Here is a 14,064-nt window from a genome sequence, read left to right on the forward strand (position 1 = left end):
GACATCTCAAGCTCACATCAAATCAATTTAAGCTTAGCTCGAGGATTAACTAAAACCTTAAGAAATGAAGACGAAACGAAATTCAACACAAATTGAAGATAGAGCAAAGAGGTTCTTTATATTCATAAGAGATGTTTTAAAAAGTATATTTACAACACCCACGAGGGGCCCTTACACAAAAAACAAAAAGAGAACCTAATCTATTTTGGGGTTACGTCCCCAGAAGCAGCCTCCTCAGGAACTGCACCCTCGGCAGCTCTATTTTTGGGAACCTCCTCTTCCTCGAGGATACCTTCTTCACCTTCCCTGCCCTCGGAGCCACTCATAGAATCTTCATCATCAGAAGAAACAAGAAACCTGGCATCGGTTTCCAGTGCCTTTGCTTGGGCTATTTCTTCAGTGAGGTCAAATCCCTGGGCGTGGATTTCTTCGAGAGTCTTCCTTCGAGCTTGGCACTTGGCCAAATCATTACTCTGTTTTTCCTGGTCGAAGGCCTCCCTTAGCTCCGCTTGAAAAGCTGCGACATCCCTTAAGTATACGACAACGGTCTTATCAGCCGTAGCCTTCGTCTGCTCAACTTCAGCGTTGGCCTGCGCAGCTTCGGCCCGGGCTCTAGCAAGCTCCACCTCTAACTCCTCAATTTTTTTGGCCTGGGCCAGACTCTTCACTTTAATGCCTCAGAGTTGAGTTTCAACCAAGGTCAGTTGGGCTATAACAGTTTCCTTATGGGTAGCGAGCAGATCCATGTTCTCTTTCCATCGATGGCAGTCAGCCTTAACTTGATCAACCTCGCCCCGGAGCTGTCCTATCATCTCTAACTTCTGCTATAGCTGAGACATCGAAGTGTTAGCCTTCGAAGTAAGGCCAAGAAGACCATACTCTGTTAAAATCACAGTTACCTACTCATCTAGCTCGGTCTCGTTTTTCCGAGCTTTGGCCAATTCAGCTCGAAGGTCCTTAAGCTCCTCCTCCTTTTGGCTACAGAGGAGCCTCAGGGCTTTCTCTTCACCCAAAACCTTCCTGAGCTCGGCCTCACATTGGCTCAGCTCAGCTCTAAACTTGACGATGGCCTATACATGAAATGAAGATATGTCAGTCGAAGAAAGGGAAGAAAAGAAAAAATTACAACAATGAAAGTTAGTATTTACCTGAAAGAGGAGACATTGAGCCTCTTCGAAGAGGTTAGATGCATTGTTAAGGTCAACATCATCATTAACCCTGGTGAAACAGTCTCGGAAAGGGTCTTCTTCGAGGACCTTGCTCGGGTCGGGTGTTCGCAGAGCTCGAGCATCCTTTATTGTCTCATCGGAGTAAGATGGTAGAGAAAGTGAGTGACCTATTGTCACGGCCCCGAGCTCCTCACTCGAGGCGCTCTGATTAGCTTCGGCCCTCTCAGCACTTGTCCCCTCTAGCGTATTTGTTGACGGAGGAGGTGCGATGTCAATCTCGGGGGAATCGAGGGCTTTTCCCGAATCTTTCTTCGGAGTTCCTCCATCGAGAGGCAATGTATCAGGTTCGGAGGACTTGGCGGTCTCGACTGGTTTCCTAGTTTGGGGTACCAGCGCCGATTCTTCACCTTCATTCTCTTTGTCTTCCGGGTGTTGAATGGCTAAATCCAAGTCCACATGAATGAGTTTTCTCCTCCACTTCCGAGTAGGGGCCGCCTCATCCTGGGTATCTTCGGGCTTCGAAGCCCTTTTTTTTTTGTTGTCTTTCCCCGATTTTGGGATCAGGGAATCGGTCCCTTCCCCAGGCGGGGCTGGTCTCATTGAGGAGACATCTCCGATGACTGCACAAATAAACATGAATGAGATGACATCACCAGTAAAAGAAAGGTTTCAAAGCTTGGGAAAAGAACTTATTGTGATACTTGGCCTCCCATTTACCCCTCTATAAATTGCGCCATTAGCGCTCATCGTACGAGGAAGTGGCAGCTAACTTTCGGACCCATTCCTCGAGGTCAGGGACAGCGTGAGGCATCCAAGCAACAACTGTAGAAAAGATAAAAATATTATGGAAAACGGAAACGGAATATGAAGAAGTATTTGTTAAGAAACTCCACTTACGATTAAAGTTACATCTCTCCAGGAACGATATTTTGTCCCTGGGGATGACATCTGAAGTCCTTACTCTGATGAACCGGCTCATCCAGCCTCGATCATTGTCTTCATCGTTACTAGCGAAGAAGGCCTTCTTTGTTCGACGTTGCAGCATGATGAGCCCTCGAAACAGCTGGGGCAGATACAACCGAATAAGATGATTGAGGGTAAATTCTAACCCCTCGGCCTTTCCGAAAAAATAGCGCCGCATGATCACGATGCGCCAAAAGGAGGGATGGATCTGGCCTAGGGTGACCTCATATGTTTTGCAAAAGTCGATCACTACCGGATCGAGGGGACCCAGTGTGAAGGGGTATGTGTAAGCACTTAAAAACCCCTCCACGTGGGTGGTGATGTTTTCCTCGAAGCTTGGGATCTGAACCACGACCTCGTCTCCCCAGCCGCAGTCCCTCTTCATGGATTTAAGGTACTTCTTCGATATCAAACAGATATACCGAGATACATGTTCGCATCAGCCTGGTATATCGGGGGGATTTTCAATATTGAAGTCCTTTTTAATCACACAAGGGCCGGGGGTGATCTCCTGAAGAGTCGGTGACACCACCGGTTTGGCCGGCGGGTAGGTAGAAGAAGACGACGCTTTCTCTTTTTTGGGAACTGTTTTGGAAGTTTTAGCCATAATTCTAAGCTAAAGAATACAGACGGTAGCAGAGCGTGGTGTTTTACGAGAACTTGGCATTTTCCGGCGTTTGAAGGGGTGATGGAAACAAATGATAAGAGGAAAAGATGAAGAAGGGAGGTGATCAGAGTAAATGTGAATGAAGGAGTAAAGTTTTCAATTCAAAGAAGTAGCCTCGCATTTATAGATGAGCGACGACGGTTCGGCGGCGCTAGTGGCCGACCATTACTAGAACGCATTTAATGTTTTGGGGAAGCGAACCGACAGGACGTTTCTGTCACTTCGAGCGCCCACGTCACGGGAATGACATCATCATTAACGACCCCGGAGAATCGAGGTTCAAATCGTTTCATATCATCTTACTCTAAGAAACGCGGGGACTATCTGTATACGGTCGAAATCAGACACGCCCAATTCCCAAGGGTTTGAGGGATCGCCTTAGGTCCGAGTTCGGGTAAGGTCGAGTTCGAGGTCGACAGACTAGACTCGAGCTCGAGGACGGAATGCAATGCCCGAAGATAGGAGTACGAGGAATACCGAAGCCGAGTATGCTCGACCCCTAATAATGCCGCTATGAACTTGTAACAGAATGGGAAAGATTCCTGCCACGTCCCCAAGATCATGGCGCAAATCCTAGAATAGAATTGTACAATTTCGTACTAGGCAGTTAGACAGCAGTACCAATGATATTCCTTACTATAAATAGAAATGTACCTTATTTAGGGTTTCCCTATCAAATAAAGGGCACCCCAATTATTTGTAACATTATCTAATCATTGGCAAAGAATACACTATCCTACTTTTCTCGCTTATCGTTCATCAGAACTGTCCTTTTAATTTATTATTCTTGGTCCATCTCGAGGTCACTGAGCTCGAGGTCAACTGCTTAAGTAACACTGGTTTGATTCATCCATTTCTTTTATAGACACTCTATATTTCTTGATTATTAATTGGTATTGAACTTAATCACATATCTTCAAAACCACAAATCAAATTTAATTGTTACCCGTATTTTCGAGGTAAACAAGGTTAATGCAGATAGATTGTCGGCAAGGTGGAATTACCTCACTACAACCCAACCTAACAATGCTTTGTTGTGAACAAAGTACGTTGGTTTACGATCTCCCATGTGATATTCAATAGGATGTTATAATTTTCATACTTGTATACATCTTCCAGGAAATGAACTACTCTATAGTATGGTCATACAAAACATGAACACATCGTTAGCCATACTAGGGCAGACTAGGTAGGTGCACCTTTTGATAGTCGTTCCACCAAAGGGTATTGTGTACTTGTTGATGGTACCATGAAAAGTAAGAACTGAAATATGATTGCCGGATAAGGACTATGGTAAGATAGCAAGTGATGACTACAACAACACGTGAATTGATGCAGCGAAACAATTATTCTTGGAACTGAAGTTTGAAGAGATAGATCAGGATAAGAACATTATATGCACTACACATACATCAAATACTGGAAGGCCTACCGCACATCAGAAAATATGACAATTACTTGAAGTCTCTTGTCAGTCTGTTACATATACAGTACATTTGACATGTATTCACCAACTAGAACCAAAATGTTAAAGAGCATATACACATGTGTATTGTGTAAATAGGTTTTCTACAGTGCTATTCTTCAGAATTTTGTTACTCAATAGCACGACATATATAAAGGCAGGAGGCATAAGACATTGTATTTGTAGATTGTCAAAAACTATTCTCTTGTTTGCGCAATGTCATCAGAAAGAAGGCTGGGGCAGGAAACCATATGGGAAGAAGACCTTGTATCAGAGTTTAACACTTGTTATCAACCAAATTCTAGGAAGACCTAAATTTGGGGAAAATGCAAGGAAACTTATAACTGATCCGTCCTTAAGCATCAGATATATAGTCAAACGGATTTACATCTCGAACAGTTTGCAATAATTTCTTATAACCCAGCGGATAATATTTCAGGTGTAGCTAGAAAAATAATTAGAAGAGTACTTGTGTATATAGCTAAGGCAACCAAGAAAAACTGATTTCAAGAATCAAACAGCAGAAGAAAAACATGAGAGGGGAACATAGAGGAGCTATTCAGTATGAAGGACTATAATAAACTAACAATGACAGAATTCTGCACCATCAACGGTAAAAGACACATGTTTTTAGTGTAGACACCGCGTGCGGGGTACATTTGTTATGCAAGCAAACAAGTACAACTGTCTTAAGCCAAACTAAAGTATCTTTTCTTATCATTGCTTCAAAATTTTGGTCCTAATAATACTACTCCTTGGATATCTAAATAACAGAAAGAAAGCATACAGGCAAACTAACCTTATCACTGAATCCAAAGATCACTGATGAACTATGTTATGAAGAATTATACCAACCATAGGTGTATTTGGAAAAATGATCAAAAACATAGAATACAGTGTACTGATCAAAGCAATTGTAAAGCAGCTATTCGCATTTTATACATTTCTTACTCTTTCAGTTTGGCCAAAAAAATTTATATTCTTACTACAATTCCCCTCCCAGATTCTGAAATACCCTATTCCACCATTTTCTCCAAATTCTATAATCCCTTCCTATATTCTAAAATTCCAAATTTCAGACTAATCAGCAGAAAGCATCTAGCATGGAACGAATAGGGTAAAAGGCTCCCTGCCCACAATAATTCCCACCATGATCCTCTGATCCATCGGAACAGCTGGATGTTGAAGACAAGTCGGGCAACCTCAATTATAGTGATGCATGAAAAGGGCCGACAATAATCTCCACCATGATCCTCTGATCCATTAGAACAACTGGATGTTGAGGAAATGGCCTGAAAGTTAAACATATCACATCCGCAATGGCTCGACGAAAAGTCGGGCAACCAGGGTGACCATTGGGGCGAATTGCGCAATTATAGTGATGTATGAAAAGGGCCGAATAACACTCCCAGTGAAGCACATGCCTATAGCATGGTAACAGAAACACAACTTCTTCACCGCCTTGGATAAGGCTTATAAGGCTTATAGCCTTATCCAAGACGGTGAAGAAGTTAGGTTTCTGTTACCATGCTATAGGCATGTGTTTCACTGGGGTGCAGTCTGAGCCTTATCAAAGACAATGAAGAAGTTGTGTTTCCGTTACCATGCTATAAGCATGTGTTTCACTAGGGGTACTATTCGGCCCTTTTCATGTATCACTATAATCGCGCAATTCGCCCGAATCAATGAAGACACATGGTTACAAGGCTAACCATCCAATATTACATTTTAGAGGTATATAATACATATTTAACATCCTTTGTAGAATTTTTTTTCATTTCTTTCAAATTTGAATACCTCTGAAAAAACTTAGACATCAAGAGCAACTGTGTCCCCTCAACCAACCAAAATACGCCATTTCCCTATTAGCAGTAAGATCTAGGCAAGGGTGGCTCTAGGGTATGTCAAGTGAAGCCCTTGCCTTAGGCCCCCAAATATTTATGGCCCCAAAAATAAGAAGTAGTACTATTGTCACGACCCAAATCCCCCTTCGTAAGGTGTCAGGACGGCACCTAGACTCTAAGACTAGGTAAGCCTAACAGTTGCAGAATAAAGGAACAATAACAGAAAATAATGGCTAAAACTTAACGACAACAGGTTTACATATCTAAATAAGCTGGAAAAATGCCTCTCGGCATGTACAAGTAAAACCACAATACCGAGTATAAACATTACCCAAAGATCCGGTAATCACAAGTCACAAGCTCTAAGGAAATGTTCTAACTGTCTCGATACATCAATGTCTAGGAAAAATAGAGAAGAAACGACATAAAGGGATAAAGGGGAACTACGAGGTCTGCGAACGCTGGTAGATATACCTTGAAGTCTGCGAAGCAGCAGCAAGTAATCTCAACTAGTAGCGGGGCTGGTAGGAGGTACCTGGGTCTGCACACAAAACATGTGCAGAAGAGTAGCATGAGTACACACCAACGGTACCCAGTAAATGTCAAGCCTAACCTCGGTAGAGTAGTGACGATGTCAAGTCAGGGCCCATCTGGGATATAATAATAAGACAAAAGATATAACAATGTGATGAAAGACTGAGAATTAGCAAAGAGAATTTACAAAAAATTAGTAACAACACAGCATATAGAGGTAAACAGCAGGGGCACTCCCGAGATATCGCTTCTGTTGATACCCAATTTTTCCCTATATATATTTTATATGCAGAGTACCTTCAAAACAGCATATGTATGCATATATAAGTATATCCAAGTGTTTCCTTATTTTTCCTTAATTTTAAAGATTTTTTAAATCAATTCATTTCCCTATTTTATCCAAAAAAAATCCAATAATTATCTCTAAATTATCATTTTTTGGTGATTCATTGGTTGAACTTTTATGTTTTTTGCCAAAATATGGATAAGGTAATTTTTACATATTTTTTACAATCTCATTTAGTATTTTAAAGCTAATTGCACATAATTGCTATATTAGCCATTTTTAGGTTTAAATTGGTCTCATGTTTATAAAATGTGATCCTATATTTTTAAATTGTTAATAATATATTATACATCATTTTAGTACCTTTAATTTATTTCCAAAAATTATTTTATTATTTTTTTATAAATCAAATGGGGAAAATTGGCTATTTAAATGTTAGCCCAATTTCCATTTCGATTATAGCCCAATTCTGACCCCGATTGAAATCAATTGAACCCCTGACCGAATTTCAATTTAATCCGACCCAAACCCATCTTCATAGTCGTCTTCCACTCGCCCGTTTTAATCCAGGCCGTTGATCATTCAGATCAACGGCCAATAACCACCCTTACCTTAATTAATTCTAAACGACCCCCTAAACCCTATCATTTCTCACCATACGCCGCCTCTAAATCCCTCCTCTCTCAAACACCCTCTGCAACACCCCCCAAACTCTAGCTGCCGCCACCTTAATCTACCCTAATCCATGGCTTCCAGGGTCATCTAAGACCTGTATCAGCCTTCCATGGCTTCTACGTGTTTGGTTCTGTGGTCTCATGACCAGACTCTGAAGGGGCTTGGTCCAGTCGTTGCTCGACGACCTTTCTCCGGTCATCTCTGACCTTTCTCCGGTCATCTCTGACCTTTCTCCGGCCATCCATGGCCATTCGAGTCTGACCTTTGACTCTCCTATTTAGATTGGTAACTTTAAAGGCCTTTCTCATTGCTTTTGGGTTCTTCTGAAACCTTAATCTCTAAGACCTTTTCGACTTCTTTCAGATCTACCTCAGATCCATGCTTGCCATGAGTTTTTAAGCATCTTCTCGAAATTTCTTTAACTTTGCCTTCAAAACGACTCTTCATCTTTTCCAATTAGGGTTTTTCTTTTAAATTATTTGAAACCTCTTCTCTGATCTTAACGTGTTTCTGATTTTATTATGTTTGCTCATGCCGTTCTCCTATCTGAGTTTAGCATGTTAAAAACCCTAATTTCATGTGGGTTCATTCGAGTTTCTGAAGCTGCTTGCTAAGTATTTGTTTGATTTATTTGTTTTTAAAACTCGATTGATGTTGAAAACCCTAATTTCTTTTGGGTTCATTCGAGTTTCTGAAGCTGTTTGCTAGTATCTGTTTGATTTATCTGTTTATCATCTTTAAACTCGATTGATGTTGAAAACCCTAATTTCTTTTGGGTTCATTCGAGTTTCTGAAATTGTTTGCTAGTATTTGTTCGATTTATTTGTTTATCATCTTTTAAGCTTGACTATTGTTGCGGTGCGCGGTAGCGTTCGTGGTGGTGCTTCAGGATTCCAATGTACTGCGTCCAAGATCAGAACGAGCTTGCCGATGGACCACTGCCGTCCCATTCTTGAGTGAGCTGGAGCGCGCCCGGCCAGCAGGCGGGCGACGTGCTTATCTTATGTGACAACACTACAGAGCGAGTTGCTCTTCAAGGCGGGCAGCTGTGTGACAACACTACAGAGAAAGCTTATTTTACGATGGTAGGGACGATTGCTTCCATTACTGACCAGAAAGACACCAAATTCTCCTTTAGGTGCTTCAACTGCGGTATAGGTAGAAGGAGCTGGTACGAAAAAACCTTCTGTATAAGGTTCGAAATGGTGAATTGAGGTAGAACCTATGTCTTTGGGTCTGAAACTATTCGTTTGAATGCGTGACTCGATTTGAAAGTTCCTTGTTTCAGAACCTCTGTTCTTTGTGTGAATCCCCTGATTCTGGGTTTTACTATCTTTAAAATTGGACTATGCGTGAAACCCTAACTCTTCAGAAGGGTTTTCTCATCTGTTACTGCAAGACCCCTTTGCATGCTTCTGATACTCTATTTTTCTTCACTATTGATTCAATATGACTTGACCTACTGGACTATCATGCTTCGAATGTTTGCTATCTACTGACTTTGTGCTACTATTGCATGCTGTTTCTTTCGACAATAGGTTTGGCCTCGCATGTCTATTGTTTGTGCACCCTATTTATATGCTGAGGTTCCTTCTTTGATTGATTTCAAAACTTGTCTTTTTGTGAACTCTAATTTCACTGGCCTGTTAAAATAATTGATCCCTTTCCTTATTTTGCCTTACTAAATCTTTTTCCCAAAATAAGTGTATCTCTGTACTTGGACTCGATTGCTTACTTAATGTTTTTCTACTTCTTTTATGGCAATGATCAGTCTGCCTATAAACTGATTTTCTTTCCTTATTTTGAATATGTTAGCCCCGTTAAACAAGTGATTCCTCAATTAAAGGGGAATCACTTGGTTAATTGATTCTAACTGTTGATTGTTTCCATAGTTGTATTGAATTTTACTTATTACCTTATTTCTCATATGCTTTTTCAAAAGGCTATAAATACCCTGCACCCCCTTCTTTCAAATACACGAACACACGGGATAAAATACTTGAGTTCAGACACACACTACACAAAAAATCTCTCTCTTTTTTCTCTGTTGCTACTTGTGTTGCTGCCTTACCTAGCCGGCTGAAAGCCAAGGCTAGGCTGTGGGAAGCTTACTTTTTTTTTCTCTCTGAATTTGCATTTTTACTGGTATGTTCTAACTAATTTTCAGTATCAACAACAACATGTTTCTTTACTATTGCCTTCATCCTTGTTTGTTTCCTGTTTGTGTTTAATCAAGTCCCATTATTAAGCATGCTGTAATCTACCCTTTCTGTTCTGAATCAATGCTATCTTACGTATGAATTCTGTCAGTCACTTATTATAACTTCTGAGTCCTAAACCCCCATTTCCCCTATGTGTTTGGTATCTTTGGTTGGTTTGGGGCATGACAACACTGGACATTGCCGTGCATGACCCAAACCTGATCCCCTGGGATCATAACCTCCATACCCCTCTATATGATGTATGTTCTGTTTGGTTTATGGACATGCCAGCACCATCTATTGCTGTGCATGCCTAAACCTGATCCCTGCCTAAGGATATATGCTCTTTGCAATGTGTTCCCAAAACCCCTGACCCCCTTTGTATGGAAATATTAATTTTGTGCTTTATTACTACTATTTTCCTATCGCCCTTTTTACCCCTCTCCATTCTCCACTCAGTTTTTCTCTATTTCTGCACTTCCACCATATTCTTAGACTTATGTTCTGCCCCTCTTGTGTGAGCCTTGCCTTGGGATCCATGAGTTCCCTCCAAACTTGGACACATAAGGACTAGCCCTTCCACACTGCACTCATCTCTATTTGGTTCTGCAAACTTGGGTGTAAGCACTGCCCGGGGCCCTTTGAGACCCTTAGGGAACTCTGACACACCCAGGTCTGAGAAAGGCTTTCAAATATGACATTTTGAGGTGGTTTATTCCCTAACTCAGAGAGGAAGTCAAGAATCAGGATTCCTCTGGTTTTAACTTCTACTTTTGTTTTACTTTTAATGTAATTCAATATTTCTGGTTTGTAATAATTTGTAATAAACACTCGGGGTTGGCTAGTGGAAATGGGATGGGTAATTATGCATGCTCAAGGGTAGAAAACATGCTCATAGGATTTGTGTTCTGAATGATTCAATTCTGCATTTTAGAAAGCATGTCTATAGGACTGGTTTTAAATCCTGCATGTTCAATTCTGCATTTAGACACCATGTCTATAGGATTTATTATAAATTCTGCATGTTTGACTCTACACCTAGATAACCTGCCTATAGGACTTGTTTGAAATTCTGCACGTTTGTTACCACTTAGACACCATGCTCTAGGATATAAACGGCTATAAGCAGATATCGTGTTCATAATGTATAGAAATCATGCCTATTGGAATTTCCAAGTAAAATCCTGCCTGTTTCCATTCCACGTTCATTTAGATATCATGTCTATAGGGGATAAAACCAGCATTTAGATATCATGCCTATAGGGGTTACATCATTCAACTAGATATCATGCCTATAGGGTTTAAAATCAGCAATATTAGATATCATGTCTATAGGAATTAAAATCAGCAATAGTGGATACCATCGTCTGCAGAATCTGAAACTAGTCTAATTTAAAAGTCAGTTTTTAGTCTGAACCAGTAATAGACACCATGTTCATAAGTTCTCACCCCAAACACTTAGGCAAGCCTTAGGTAATAACAACAAATAAAACTGAGCCCGTTTTTGTTAACTAGTAATTGCTACAACCAGCAGGCAGGCCTGATTTAGACTTCTTATCTGAGTTATGTAATAAATTGGTCCGCTTCTACAACTTAAAATCCCCTTGCCTTAGCATTTTAGATTCAGACCTTGATTATTGTTTGAGTCATGCTATTTGATTGCTTTGTTTGAGGAGGTATACATGAGCCTTCAGTGTTTTATGTGCTTCCCCATTTTAATGTGCAGTCCTATGTGTTTTGTATGTCGCCTTAGTTTTTTTCACCTTTGAAACTTCAAAGTCAGCCTAATATCCCTCCCTTTTTAGCAATAGTAGTCCTAAGTGCCTCCGGGACTGATAGGAATGGGACGGGTAATAACATGCAATAGTGGTCGAGACCAATCTGCGCTTTAGTACCTTAACAGGGTGGGAAGGGTAGATATAGATATGATGACCGGTGCGCTAATACCACGTGTAGCCCCTCTTTTGAGGAGTGATTACCGGGTATTGCATTGATGTGATCCATATTATAAATAAACCTAGGACCCCCCTCCACTCTCTTTCTTTTCCTTTAAAGCATTGTAACTTCTTTTCAGAAAATCAGCCTTTTAATGATTGTTTTTTTTTCAAACTTTGTCTTATTTTCAAATACTTGTGTATGAAAATCCCCTCTTATTTGAGCCTTATTTGTTTACCTGTTGATTGCACAAATTCACAAAGAACTGTCTGGCCGGGAACCACACTAGTGGATCCTGAGGGGTGCCTCACACCTTCCCCTTAGGATAATTTCAAGCCCTTACCCTATCTCTGGTTATCAAACAACTTAGAAATGACCTTGTAGGTGTCCTAATGCACCTTAAATCATTAGGTGGCGACTCTTCAAATGCAAAACCCAGTTCCCAAAAGGAACGAGTTGTCCTATACCCAAAATGCCATAAACCCGATCTCCCGATGCAAAGAGGGAAAAATAGGGCGCGACAGCATGGCGACTCTGCTAGGGACTTTTAGGCTTTTACCATTTCAGATTATTCTTGTGAATTTGTACCTCTCCCTATGTGCAATTATCTATTTAATTCATTTAAGCATTTAATTTCTTCTTTAGAAGCAAAACTGACATATTTTTCTTGTTTTCTTTTCTTTATTGCTTTAAATTATGAAACTGTTGTATTTATCGCTTTCTTAATGTGCAAATACATGCCAACATGCTTTTAATTATTGCATAATCATGCTCAACATCATATTCCACTCGTGCTAAAACAAATACTATAGCAACACTTATAATGAGTGGTTGCGCTCTTCCTATATCATTACCCCCTAAATTCAGAAAGGCATATTTGCGGTAAAACCAGTCGATCAATGGTGTAGTCGACGGTTCCGTGCCTTCCCCCTTGAGTTGTCCGCTCAAGGGTACCAGTCTAAAACCCCATAGAAACCTTACTCTGTTCAAACTGTGCATGCATCATGGTCAAACCTAGCTGGGTCAATTATGTTGTCCACATAACGATCCTTTAAGATAGCCTTGTCCAAAGTCCACCGGGTTTTCCTAAACCCAAACGGACATCACCACGTTTTGTGCATTTATTTGGAGAACTAAAAGGCGTCATGCAAATTATTGGTATTAAATAGTCGAGTCTGGTGGGGGTAAGGGCCTAACCTTATTTGCCTTGCAGAAATATGAGGCACGAAGTCCCCAGATTCGGCATGGTCACCAACATCCGTCCAAGGTAGCTAAGCTGGTGGAAAGATCTTCACTCTAGTGATCAAACTCTCGTCAAAAAATATCTGGGAAATCTACCATCCCTTCTGGAGATCCAACCTAACAACAAGGTCATAGAGGCTGCTACACTGTTCTGGGATTGTGGAAGGGCTGTATTCCGCTTTGGGGACATTGAAATGACACCCTTGTTAGAAGAGATAGGGGGATTAACCGGTCTAGTCTTGGAGACTCCGGGTCTGCTGATGCCTGAGAACCGTAAAGGCAGGGGTTTCCTCAAAATGATGGGCTTAAAGAAGAATCCAGAGTTGACACGTCTGAAAGAATCCTACATCCCTTTTGACTATCTATATGAAAGGTACGGTCACAACAAGTTCTACCGCACCTACCCTGACGAGTTTGCCATCACATCCTTGGGGCACATTCATCGAAGGGTCTTCTTATTTATGTTTTGTTTCCTGGGGTTGATCGTGTTTCCGACGAATAAAGCAAGGATCCACACCAGGCTAGCTATGGTAACTAAAACCCTTATGGAAGGAATTGGTGGGCAACCATTCAGCATCGTGCCTATGATCATTGCGGACATATACCGAGCCTTGGAGAAGTGTCAACAAGGTGCAAACCACTTCGAATGTTGCAATTTATTGCTTCAACTCTGGCTTATGGAGCATCTCCAAAGGGGTGAATACTGACAAGAGATTCAGCGAAGGGACTGGGATGATCACATCGCCTTCCATCATCCAAAGCGAATGAATTACATGTCCAATATGTTCGCTCAGCCAGAAGATGCCAAATGATGGGTAGAGCTATTTGATAACCTAACCAAAGAACAGGTCCAGTGGATGTTCGAGTGGTTTCTGACCGAGGAATTTTTCACCCGATCCAGAAATGCACCTTTTTTGATACTAATCGGTCTGAGGGGAACGTATCCTTACGTCCCTCTTCGAGTTATGAGACAAGCCGGTAGAAAGCAAGTTATACCCAGGGTCGACAAGATGAGTCATTTCCGAGCTGACTTCCAGGATGATGATAGTCCTTACAAATGCCAAGCTCAAGATATATGGCATT

The sequence above is a fragment of the Nicotiana attenuata genome, unplaced genomic scaffold, assembly GCF_001879085.1.
Source record: "Nicotiana attenuata strain UT unplaced genomic scaffold, NIATTr2, whole genome shotgun sequence".
Lineage (NCBI taxonomy): Eukaryota > Viridiplantae > Streptophyta > Magnoliopsida > Solanales > Solanaceae > Nicotiana > Nicotiana attenuata.